This window comes from Natator depressus, chromosome 1 (assembly GCF_965152275.1).
Source record: "Natator depressus isolate rNatDep1 chromosome 1, rNatDep2.hap1, whole genome shotgun sequence".
Lineage (NCBI taxonomy): Eukaryota > Metazoa > Chordata > Testudines > Cheloniidae > Natator > Natator depressus.
Window position 1 is genome coordinate 347,367,287 of NC_134234.1, and position 12,753 is coordinate 347,380,039.

Below are 12,753 nucleotides of genomic sequence, written 5' to 3' on the forward strand. Positions count from 1 at the left end.
GGCACGCACCCCCCGCGCAGCCTCGGGCACACCCAGCCCTGTGCACACACCCCCGCGCAGCCCTGCGCGCACCCAGCCCTGTGCACACCCCCCCGCGCAGCCCCGTGCACACCCAGCCCTGTGCACATCCCCCCAACCCCGGGCACACACACCCCCGCGCAGCCCTGCGCACACCCAGCCCTGTGCACACACACCCCCGAGCCCGGGCACGCACCCCCCGCCCAGCCCTGCGCACACCCAGCCCTGTGCACACACCCCCGACCCCGGGCACACACACCCCCCACGCAGCCCTGTGCACACCCAGCCCTGTGCACACACCCTCCCCGAGCCCGGGCACGCACCCCCCGCGCAGCCCTGCGCGCACCCAGCCCTGTGCACACCCCCCCCGCTCAGCCCGGCGCACCCCCCCCCGACCCCGGGCACACACCCCCCGCGCAGCCCTGTGCACACCCAGTCTTGTGCACACACACACAGCACACACCCCAACCCCGGGCACACACACCCCGCACAGCCCCCGACACCGGGCACACACAGCCCTGTGCGCACACACACTGAACACACTCCGACACTGTGCACACACACCCCACACAGCTCTGTGCACACCCAGCCCTGTGCGCACACACCCCCCGACCCCGGGCATACACACCCCTCACAGCCCTGTGCACACACTGCACACCCCTGTGCACACAGAGCCCTGTACACACACATACTGCACATCCCCAGCCCCATACACCCACTAGTACACACTGTCCTGTACAAACCCTCCTCCCTGTGCACACACTGCACACACCTTGCCCTGTGCACACACACTGCACATCCCTCCCTGCCCTGCCCAGGACACACACACTGCACACATCTCCAAGCATGCACCGCATACAGCCCTGTGCACACGTGCACACGCTGCCCCTCACAGAGACTGCACACCACATATCCTACCCTTAAACCACGTACACCCCACCACATGCACCCACTGCACCCCACACACTGCCCTGCACACCCTCCACACTTGTGCACACACACCACGCACACTCCACCCTGTGGCTCTCCCACATGCACAGCCTATCCCCACGCACACCCTGCACACACACTCCTACACCACACCCACACCCACCGCAAACCCCACCCTTTGCACATGCACACCTTGCCCCACACACCCACATACTTACACACTGCCACACACACTGCCCTGCACACACACACACACACACTGCCCGCTGTCCCACACACCGCACACACCCTGCACACAGTCTCCCACGCCATACCCACTGCAAACCCCACCCTTTGCACTTGCACACCTTGCCCCCCACACACTACACACAATGCTCCCTGTCCCACACACCGCACCCCCCCACACACACACTCTGCCCTGTGCATACACACCCCCAGCTCACACTCTTTTCCTACTGCACACCGCACACGTACGCACACCTGCACACACACACACGCACACCCCCTCCTCCCGGGTGCCCCACACCCTTCCTTCTAGCGTAGGCACACATACGCCAAGGGTGCGTGGGGAGGGCTGGGCTGCGAGGGGTTAACCCAGCTCCCTGCTTATCTAGCAGGGAACTGGCCTCTGTTTAGTGCAGCAGCAGCCGGGAGGGATTTACCTGCTCCTGGCAAAGGAATCCCTGGTCCTGGTGGGAGGGGACCGAGCCCCCGCCTGGATCACACTCACAGGCCCCTGGCAGACTGGCTGCTCAGCCACAATCACCAGCGGGTGTCTCCATGGGCCCTGGAATGGAAAGAGTTAACCCAGGGCATCCCCACCTGCTAGCCAGGCCTCTCCTCCAGCCAGGGGCCAGGCTAGTCAGCCGACCCCGGGCCCAAGCAGGCAGGAGCGGACCTGCACCAAGGACGGGCTCTTTCCCCTGGCCCCGTGTGTGCCGGGCTCTCTCCCGCTGCGTGCAGCGCCGGCTGGGGCGTGGCACGGCACAGTGTGAGTAGGAAACCGCCAGGGCACATGGAGAGGCAGCAGGAGCTGGAACTGGGCTAGGGTGCCAGGGAATTCACAGAGACGCCTGCAGATCGTGCCAGGAGATCATTCGTGGCCACCAGGGTAAGGACCAAGCCTGTCCATCTCATCCGAGCTGGGGCACTGGCGTCAGAGGGGAGAGCGCCCCCTCCTGAGCCCCCCAGCTGGCTCTCTGCAGCACTGCGCCCCTCCTGCCATGCTGGGGCATTGGGCTGTGCTCTGACTCGCCCCCCACACACTGTTCTGTGCAGCGCAAGCAGCCAGCGCGGCTGTGCAGGGGACGCAGACCCCAGGATGAGAATTCCTGGGGCGCAGAGAGATTTTATATTTGACACCAGCGAACCTGGGATGCCTTTTTTCTGCTGTGCGCCACTCCTCTACCTGGACCAGGACCCTGCCCAGGCACTGGGCGGCAGCCCGTTGGTTCACAGAGCAAGGCGATGCACCGTGCTCTCTCTTGGGGACTTTACTTCGGTTCTTTCTTGTGTTTCCTGGCTCGAGCCCAAAGGCTGTCAGAGGCTGAAAGTCCTTGTGGCTGGAAACAGCTGGGCCAGGACCCTGGAGCCCCGTGGACTCAGGACACAGCGTGGCTTGAGGGGGCGGAGAGTTGAGGCACCAGACCCAAGCAGTGCTGAGCTCGTGGGGAAGGGCTCCCCAGAGGGCCCCCGGACACACTCCTGAGGCCACTGGGGCTCAAGACACGCTGGGGGGAAGCGCAGGGAGCGGCTAGGGGCAGAGGGAAATGCAGCCGGGGGGTTGACGGCCGCTCCCAGCCAATGCCAGCCGAGGGCCAGAGGCAGCAATGGCCAGATGCTGCTTGGCTTCGGGCCTGCTGCCAGGCCGGAGCCACAGGCCCCGCAACCCAGCCACAGCCCCCACCAGAGCCTGAGCGGGGCTAGCGGGGGCTAAATCAGCTCCCCCAAGGGGCCACGGCAGCAGGTTCCCTGGGGATCCGCCCAAGAGCCACAACCACGTCAGCCTGGGGGGCAGGCGCCCCCCCCCCCCCCCGAGGGCCGGACAGGCAGAGGGGGGCCGGGAACACGGGCCCAGCACCTCGGCCCCTGCCGGCTGAGGGGTAGAGGCAGCCTGGGAGCACCAGAGTTCCACTCACCCCGACGCCCCTTCTCTCCTCGCTGCACCCCGCGCGGGGAGGGGCCACGGGGAAAGGCAATGGGCTCAGTCAGCCGCTCGGCCACAGCTCTGCGAGGGGAGCCCTGTGTCCCCAGCGCATTCCAGGAGGTCTGCACTGTGGAACAGCCCCTGCGCCTGGGGGCCGGATGCTTCGCTCGGCCCAGTGTAAATCGGGAGTAACCCCACGGAGCCGGACACCTCGCTCGGCCCAGTGTAAATCGGGAGTAACCCCACGGAGCCGGATGCCTCGCTCGGCCCAGTGTAAATCGGGAGTAACCCCATGGAGCCGGATGCCTCGCTCGGCCCAGTGTAAATCAGAAGTAACCCCATGGAGCCGGATGCCTCCCTCGGCCCAGTGTAAATCGGGAGTAACCCCACGGAGCCGGACACCTCGCTCGGCCCAGTGTAAATTGGGAGTAACCCCATGGAGCCAGACGCCTCGCTCGGCCCAGTATAAATTGGGAGTAACCCCACGGAGCCGGACACCTCGCTCGGCCCAGTGTAAATTGGGAGTAACCCCATGGAGCCAGACGCCTCGCTCAGCCCCGGCGTAAATTGGGAGTAACCCCACGGATCCGGATGCCACGCTCAGCCCCGGCATAAATCGGGAGTAACCCCATGGAGCTGGACTCCTTGCTCAGTCCCGGCGTAAATGGGGAGTAACCCCATGGAGCTGGACGCCTCACTCAGCCCTGGCCTAAATCAGGTGTAACCCTATGGAGCCAGATGCCTTGCTCAGCCCTGGTGTAAATCGGGAGTAACCCCATGGGGCCCAGCTCCTTTTGCTCACCCTGGTGTAAATCATGTGCAACCCCATGGGGCAGGCTTCTTTCACTCACCCCTGGTGTAAATCGGGTGTAACCCCACGGGGGGGATCCTCTCACTCACCCTGGTGTAAACTGGGACTAACTCCAAGGGACTGGATCCTCTCGCTCACCCTGGTGTAAATCGGGTGTAACCCCACATGGCCGGCTCCTCTCACTCGCCCCGGTGTAAATCAGGATTGACATGCAGGGGGCGGGGGACGCCGTGTCCGTGAGGCATGGGACTGACGTGATCCTGTGGCAATGGACACAAAACCACACAGCAGTTTAGGACAGGAAAAGGCAGAACCGGTTTAGCTTTAAATCAGTTTTAAAACTGTTGTAGCAAACCCCTGTGTAGACACCCTGAATTCGATTCAAACTTGCCCTGCGTGGCTTCAGGTGTTGAACCACACGTGTCCACACTGGGCTCGGCACCGTTAACCCCACTGGTTTGAAGTCCCCCCTGTAGTGAAGCTGACGCCGAGCTGCAGAGACACGAGGCCAGGGCACCCGCGGACAGGAGGGCAGAGAGCAATCCGGGGTCCATGCCCACCGGGCCGGTGGTAGCGAGAACCTAGGTTGGGTGGGGGGGTATGCGGACTCAGGCCCCAGCTGCTGGGTGGGGGCAAACAGGCCCCCAGGGATCTGGAGGAGACAAGTGCTGTCATGGACAGGGCTGGGTGCTGTTCCCCTGGGCTGTTGCCAGGTCACACATGCACCCCCACCCTGGCAGCTCGGACTGCACAGGGCCTGGGCCTGAATTCTGAGCCCTGGCAGAGCTCCAGATGGGGCGGGGGTGCAGGGGGTGCTTCTCAAGAGAATCGTAGGACTGGAAAGGCCCTTGAGAGGTCATCTAGCCCAGTCCCCTGCACTCCTGGCAGGACTAAGTATTAGCTAGACTGTCCCTGACAGGTGTTTGTCCAACCTGCTCTTAAAAATCCCCAATGATGGAGATTCCACAACTCCCTGGACAATTTATTCCAGGGCGTAACCACCCTGACAGTTGGGACGTTTTTCCTCATGTCCAACCTAAACCTTCCTTGCTGCAATTTACGCCCATTGCTTCTTGTCCCACCCTCAGAGGTTAAACGAGAACCATTTTCCTCCCTCCTCCTTGTAACAACCTTTTATGTACTTGAAAACTGTCCTCATCTCCCCGCTCCGTCTTCTCTTCTCCAGACTAAACACACCCAGTTTTTATAATCTCTCCTCATAGGCCATGTTTTCTAGCCCTTTCATCATATTTGTTGTTCTGGACTGTCTCCAATTTGTCCACATCTTTCCTGAAATGTGGCCCCCAGAACTGGACACAATGCTCCAGCTGAGGTCTAATCAGCACGGAGTAGAGCGGAAGAATTACTTCTCGTGTCTGCCTTATGACACTCCTGCTAATACAGCCCAGAAGGATGTTCCCTTTCTTTGCAACAGCGTTACTGTTGACTCAGATTTAGCTTGTGATCCCCTCTGGCCCCTTCCCGCGGTACTCCTTCCTGGGCAGTCACGCAGGGTGGCTCCACGGCCCGGCAGGGAGCTGTGCAGGTGCCCAGGACTCTGGCCCGGTGTGTGGATTGAGCATCTCTCGGCAGGCCAGCGCGAGCGACCCCTCGGGCTCTGAGCACAGGGTCGATGTGCATTGATTTGGGAGTGCGCTGGCGCTGCGGGATGCGGGGAACTAGGCCAGTGCTTCTGAACTCGCTGATGAGCTGTATCCAGGCCAGAGCCGGGCCCCTCAACATGCTGGAAGGATGCGGCTGCTTGGAGTATCCCAGGTGGACGCCCATCGGGCTGACAGCGCTTAACGGGGCACTGGCGGGGCTGGGAGCGCCTCACCCCACGGCACAGGGCAGCTCCTGCGGGCAGCCAGCGCCCCACCTGCTCTCCAAGGAGACGTCCGAATGGAGGCCCCTGGGGAGTGGGGAGATGTTCCTAGGCGGGAACGGTAGAGGAGCAGCTCCCCTCGGGGAGGTGGGGGCGGAGGTGTCAGGGTGGGAACACGCTGCAGCAGGGCACCCCCTCTGCAGGCGGCTCCCCAGGGAAGCCCAGGTGTGACATGGAGCCACCATGGCTGAGACCTGCCAACTCGTCTCACCCCAGCCACGGGCACCTCTCCAGCTGGTGCCAGCTGTCAGGCGCCGATGACCCGAGGCCTCTGGTTTCCTCCAACGGGGGGGTGACATCTCCCACAGTGCTGTCAACATCTGGCCCCCGCTTGCCCTGGGTACGCGCTTTAGGGGCAAGGCCCCTGCCTCCCTTGTCCCAAGGGCTTTGCTAAGAGCGGCTCACACGACATCTGAGCCAGCAGCTCGGGCCGTAGCGAGGGGCCAGGCCGACGCCAGACTGTGGGGACAGGGTGGGAATGGGGGGGTGGCTGGAACAGCTGCTGTTACCCCACCCCCCAACACTCATGAAAAGAGGCCTCCCCACGCCTGCTCCCCCAGCCCAGGGTGGCTCAGCCCCCACTTCTGCAGGCTGCGGCCCGGCATCTCCTGCCCCACATCTCTCACAACGGCTGGGAGCCGGCGCCGCACGGGGCCCCATGTTACACCATGCTGGTGCGAGGGCCGCCCGGGCCGTGCAGTGAGTGTGTTGGGGGCAGTGCGCCGCGGAGACGGGGACTCCAAAGCACAGCATGGTGCAGGGGCCCCGGAGCGCTGGGCGCCGTGTGCGGGTCCGTGCGCAAGGGCCATGCCACCCACTCCCTCGCCCCGCTGGCCAGCAGGCCTCTGGCAGCCCCATTCCTGAGCCCTTCGGCACGCACCCGCCTGCCACACCCAGCTGCTGAGCAGCAGCGAGCGCTCGCCTGGTCACCACTGCGCCAGCTGCCCTGTCGGCTCCCACGGCACAGGCCTGGCGCCTGCTCCCATCCACAGCAGCACCGCTCAGGAGAAACCCTGTGGCTTGAGCCCGGTGTCACGGAGCAGAGTCTGGCCCCGAGGGCGACACTGGGGTCTCCAGAGGCTTCAGCTGGCGAGCCCAGGGTTGACGGGCTCCCAGGTGACAGATTAACCCCTCCCTGCACCCACGACCCCGCAGCCTGGCAGCCCACCCGCCCCGCCGACGGCCAGGGCCAGCGGCTGGCGGCACGGTGACGTCAGCCCCGGCAAAGGGCTCCCACAGCTGCCAGCCGCCAGACTTTCTGCTTCCCTTCGCCTCTGAAATTTATCTGCCCAGCTGCCTTTGAGAGTGACCCTGCTGAGCCAGAGCGCGGAGGGGTGAGCCAGTCACGCAGGCATGGCGTGCGGCCGGCCTGGGGCCCAGGTGCCCAGACGGCTCAGGGAGCTCCCACAGACAGGCGGGGCTGTGTCTGCCCCCTGCTGGCCAGCCGACGACCTGCTCGGTGCACCTGGGGGCTGGGCGAGCAAGCTGCACGCTATGGAGCCGTGCTGGCCTGCTCAGATGGCAGCGGGCACTCAGGAAGTGAAGGGCTGTGGGCATGTGGACGCCCACTTCTGCTGCATGGAGTGTAGAAGGGGCAAGCGTGACCATGCAGGGCAGGGAGGGGCCAGGGAGCAAGATGCAAGGAGAGCTTGTGGGGGGCAGGGGGCCTGTGAAGCTGCAGGGTGGGGGGAACAAGGAGAGATGGGGAGCAGGGGACCTATGACGCTGCAGGACGGGGGAGCTATGGAGTGGGGCACAGTGCGGAGGTAGCTCAGCAGGGCCACCCCCCCCAGCTGCCACCTCCCACAGTGACGCTATCACCTGCCCCCACTGATCCTGCCCCCCACCTCCCACTCAGTTACACTACTCTCATGCCCCACCCCCACCGTGTCTCCGCCCTGAATCCCCCCCCCGTGGCCCCCTCACACACACACACACACACACACACACACACACACGGTGACGCTGCCTCCCGCCTGCCAGGCTGGGGGAGTGGGGCTCGCCCTTCTCCTTGCCGGGACAGTAACTCATGGCGCATTAGCTCCGCTCTGCTGGAGCCCTGTGCAGCAGGGATTCCCATGGCGAGAACGGGACACCAGTCGCGCTGGGGGCTCTTAGTCTCCGGGGTAATTTATAGCGCTGGGGCAGGGAAGGACAGGCCCACGGGCAGGGTTGGCAGCAGCTGCCCACAGAGCCGGGGAAAGGGGGGCCGGCGGCTGTGCCATCATTACCATTCCCTGCAGAACGCGGCCCTTTGCAGCTGCCGCGCTCCGGCACCGATCACTGCCCAGCCCTCTGGGGGAGGGGCCCAGCCCGCGCCCCATGCCAGGACTCCTGCTCGGGCGGGGACCATGCCCCTGGGGCCTGCCAGCCAAAGTGGAGCGCTGCAGAGCAAAGGGCAGGAGGGGCTGCCTTTGGGACGGGAGCCTGGGCAGGCATGGCTGGGTGGGCATGCCCTTCACTGGGCCCCCACTGCAGGGCCTTGGCATCGGTACCATGGCTCTTCCCCATCCTGCCCTGCAGCCCCGCCTGGCGGTGACATGGGGCCCTGCCCACGCTCACTCCCTAGACTCACTGAAGCTGGGGGCTGGAGCTGGTGACCTTGGCTGCCAGGCCAATGGGGTTGGGTTGGCCTGGCCTTGCCCATCTCAGTCCCCTCTCACGCCCACCAGAGAAGGGCCCCTTTGTGGCCGGGTTTCCGCTCTGGCCCGTCGGCAGGTGGCTCTGAGCGGCGCCAGCTGGTGGCTGGACGCTAGCTTTTAGCATGTGGCACTCAGGCGCTCTGGGCAAGATGCTCCGCACTTGGGTCAGACCCATCACCAGGCACAGCTGCTCCCCCTCGCCTGCGGCTGCGCTCACACCCGGAGAGCTGGCCTCTCCCTCATGCCCAGCTGCAGGGGCACGTGCAAACGCCCCATACACGTGTGCACACCCGCACGTGCACACCCACGCAAAACGCACACACCCACCAAACACACAATGTGCAGGCTGCCCGGTAGCCTGGTTCAGACTCTGGGAGCAGATGCATTATGCATGCCCAGAGCCCCATGCCCCCTAGGTCAGAGGTCAGAGGTGAGCCCGTTCTACAGATCCGGGGGGGGGGCCTTAGCACCCCTGGCTCCTAGCAGCCCAGAGCCTTTGCCAGGGCCTCAGTCCCCGTCCCCAAAGCCGCACAAGCTGCCCTGCGTTCCCGTGTCTGAGCGTTGGTGCCACCAAGTGGCCAAGGAGCATCGTGGCCTCTTTGGGTCCCCACCCGGGTGGGAAAGGCAAGCAGGGAACGCGGGTTCATTCGGGCTGGGCCTGTCAGCAGCCAGTCAAAGGGGGAAATCATGTGGAAATACGTTTTTCATGATGGGTCATGAAATCCAGTCTGTCCCGCTCCATGCATCTCCAGCTGGCTGGCCCCCTCGGCACCTCGCCGCCCGCCAGGGCGAGCTGTGTTACTGTGAACGCCCACAGCCCCCCAGCCAGGCTCCGGGCCTCGCTGTGCCAGGCGCTGCACGGACACTGAGAGATGGGCCCTGCCTGGCTGAACAGACTAGAAGAGAGACAAAAGGGGCGGGGGGACAGGCCCAGACCTGGGATGGGAGCTGGGCACAGAACCCAGGAGTCCTGGCTCCCAGTTTCATGGTGACTCTAGGACTGTTGAGGTGGCATGTCCCGGCTGGTGCTGTGCCTTGGGGCTCTTTGCAAAACTCCTCAGAGACCACACGAGATGCAGGTGGCTTCCTCGCTGTGCAGGACCCTACTGCCGGCGGGGACGGGTGGCAGGGTGTCAGCAGCCACAACGGCTGGGTTCAATATCCAGGGGTTCATCTTCACAACGCAACCCAGAGCTGGCTTCAGCCCCCACCCAGTAAGCTGGGGCAGTTCCACACCAGCCCTGCGTGCCCCTGTGAGGCACCGCTCCCTCTCCCGGACGCCCTGAGTCGGAGCGGTAGCACAGAAAACGTTTAATAAAAGGGGAAAGGGACCCGGCCTTAATTTGGGAAAACATCACAGCTGTGATTCGGAAGCATTGTGCCCATGAGCAAAACACCCGCCCCAGAGCCCGTCAGGCAGTGTCCTTGGCCTCAGTTTCTCCCCTTGCGGTGCTGCCGTCCAACAACCAAATGTCCCTGTAACACACGATTGCCCCTCCTGCCACGGCACCCCACTCCCAGCTGCTGCCCCTGGCCAGCCGAGACCCAGAGTTCAGAGGTGAGTTCATAGAATCATAGACTATCCGGGTTGGAAGAGACCTCAGGAGGTCATCTAGTCCAACCCCCTGCTCAAAGCAGGACCAACCCCAACTAAATCATCCCAGCCGGTTCACATGAGTTGACGAGTTCACCTCCCCCGGTGCTGCTGGCCGTCCTCTCTGCCTCGCTGTCCCCTGCACCGCTGCTCGCTCCACCAGCCTCGATTGCTGCACGGCCACCGCAGCATGGCCGGGGCCGAGTTCCAGCGGCCGGAGCGCTGCTGTCGAGCCGGCACTTGCAGAGTTAGGTGGATGGAAGCTGCCTTGTGCCACCCTCACTGTCATGTAGACCAGGACTAGGACTCTTAGAAACATATAAAAAACACCTGTCCCCGCCCCCCTTGTCCCGCCCCCCAGCTTAGAGAGTGCAGGTCAGTGGGGAGTGACCCCTCAGACAGGGTCGGCTGGGTACAGTTCGGCTGCCCTTTACTCGTACGGGATACCAACCTGTCATTACCCTGCACTCAATACAAGAGTGATGGGAACCCAACGCCAGCCAAAGCTGATCACTTTGGGCAACCCAGCTGTGGCTGCTGGAGTGGGTGTGGTCATGTAAATACAGTCTGGTCCTTCAGCCTTTCCCCTCCCCAGCTCATCACTAGCTGTCAGGGAGAGCTCACCCTGCCAGCTGAGAATTTGTCATGCTGGCAAATCATGCTCCAGATGATACCAACTGCATGAGTTCTCCCCAAAGGGAACCTGCTACAAGCCTGGGAGCTAAGGGTATCAGTTCTTCACTAAGGCTGAGATTCTGTCCTGGGTATTCTTAGTAAAACTCAGGGACAGGTCGCAGGCAAGAAACAAAAAGTCACAGAAGTCCACTGACTTACGTGTTAACAAGTGCCAAGCTGGATGCTCCAGGGCAGAGATGGGTGGCTGCCTTGGCTAGCTACAAGCTCCGCATTGTAAATAAATGCAAAGTAATGCACATTGGAAAACATCATCCCCACTGTACATATAAAATGATGGGGTCTAAATTAGCTGTTACCTCTCAAGAAAGAGATCTTGGCGTCACTGTGGAGAGTTCCCTGAAAACAGCCACTCAATGTGCAGCGGCAGCCAAAAAAGCCAACAGAATGTTGGGAATCATTAGGAAAGGGATCGATAATAAGACAGAAAATATCATGTTGCCTCTATAGAAATCCATGGGACGCCCACGTCTTGAATACTGTGTGGAGATGCAGTCACCCCATCTCAAAAAAGATACATTGGAACTGGAAAAAGTACATAAAAGGGCAACAAAAATGATGAGGGGTCTGGAACGGCTCCCGTATGAGGAGAGAGTAATAAAACTGGGACTTTTCAGCTTGGAAAAGAGACTAAGGGGGGATATGATAGAGGTCTATAAAATCATGACTGTTGTGGAGAATAAATAAGAGTAAATAAGGAAGCATTATTTACTCCTCATAACACAAGAACTAGGGGTCACCCGATGAAATTAACAGGCAGCAGGTTTAACACCAACAAAGGAAGCATTTTTTCACACAACGCACAGTCAATCTGTGGAACTCCTTGCCAGAGGATGTTGTGAAGGCCAAGACCATAACAGGGTTCAAAAAAGAACTAGATAAGTTCATGGAGGATAGGTCCATCAATGGCTGTTAGCCAGGATGGGCAGGGATGGTGTCCCTAGCCTCTGTTTGCCAGAAGCTGGGAATGGTCAACAGGGGATGGATCACTTGATGATTTCCTGTTCTGTTCATTCCCTCTGGGGCACCTGGCATTGGCCACTGTCAGTGTGACGAAGTGGGACTGTTCTTAATGTTTCCTCTGAATAGTGTGGGGGTGCCTCAGTTTCCCCTATGCAGTTAGTTCAAGCAGGTCCTCTTTAGCTTGGGCCCCAGCTGTCCACTTGCGGGCATATCCCTGCATCCGGTTGACCAGTGGTAGGTAGGTGACCTCAGGCGTTTTGCGCTGACTCCGGAACCTTCTCCGGTACATCTCGGGGGTCAGCCCAAACTCACGGAGCAGGGCCTGTTTGAACAGTTCATAGTCCCCTGCCTCCGCCCCTGTCATTCGGCTGTAGACCTCCACGGCTTTGGGGTCCAGTAAGGGGGTGAGGAACTGGAGCCTGTCTGCAGGGTCAACCCTGTGCAGCTCGCAGGCATTCTCAAAGGCCGTCAGGAAGCTATCTATGTCCTCCCCCTCCTTCCGCTGGGCCAGGAAGCACTTATCAAAGCTCCTTGCAGTCTTGGGTCCCCCCTCACTCACCGCAGCCGGGGCCCCACTGCTCCTCAGCCTGGCCAGCTCCAGTTCATGCTGTCTTTGTTTCTCCTTCTCCTCCTGCTCATGCCTACGTTGCCTCTCCTTCTCCTGATGTTCCCGCTCCTTCTCCTCCTGCTAATGTTGACGTTGTTTGTCATGATCCTCCAGCTCCCTCATTTTCCTCTCCCTCTCCCATTCCAGCCGCATCCGCTCCAGGGATGGGGAGCTCCGCCGGGAGGATCCCCTGCTGGCTGCTGGGGTCAGGGTGCCCTCGGTATTCGCCGGGCTTCCCCCAATCCCTCCCCCAGGCCTAGGTAGGAAGGGTCTCGGGATGTCCTGGGCAGCAGTCTGACCCCTCCCAGCCCGGTCAGGCCCCAGGGCCCACGCTGCGTCCACCGGGCAGCTTCCCTCAGGGACAGGGATCGGGTCATCCAAGCGATCCCTCTCCTCCAGCTGGGCAATCAGCTGTTCCTTGGTGGACCTCCCGATGCGCAGCCCCCTCTGCCTGCACAGCTCCA